Here is a 556-nt window from a genome sequence, read left to right as displayed (position 1 = left end):
TATTTTCTCGGAGAACTTATAATTAGCAATAGCTGCTTGAACTCTGTTGAAGCTCTCTGAACGACTAATGCGGTAACATTTCCCGGAGCTCTTCTTTTAAACAGTGTTCCTTTCCACATTTTTTTTATAGACCCTAAAATGGAGAGGATTTTTTGACATTATACTTTGAAGAACAGTTGCGACGTGGTCGAAGGATACCAAATTGACACACATCATAAGAATGCATTCTAACAATATCGAATCTTTTTTATCTAAGGGATCGGCGCCAACGACAATAAAGTCTGTCTGCCTATTCTCTTTTCAAAAATGAATTTCGGGAAAAGAAATTAAAACATATTTAAAAAGAAATCTTATATTTTATTTTTTAAACTTGATACATTTCTTTCAGGCACTGCGATCATCAGTATATTTTAAACAAATTTTATAACGCACAATTTTTAATATGTTTTTCATATCGTATACAGTATTAGTAATATCCAGAATACATAAAGAATCTATATCTTCATAATCAATATCCAGGATCTCAATGATCAAGTCACCGCTTTTGAGTATATCA

Source organism: Atta colombica, unplaced genomic scaffold (genome assembly GCF_001594045.1).
Source record: "Atta colombica isolate Treedump-2 unplaced genomic scaffold, Acol1.0 scaffold44, whole genome shotgun sequence".
Lineage (NCBI taxonomy): Eukaryota > Metazoa > Arthropoda > Insecta > Hymenoptera > Formicidae > Atta > Atta colombica.
This window is presented reverse-complemented; position numbering follows the sequence as displayed.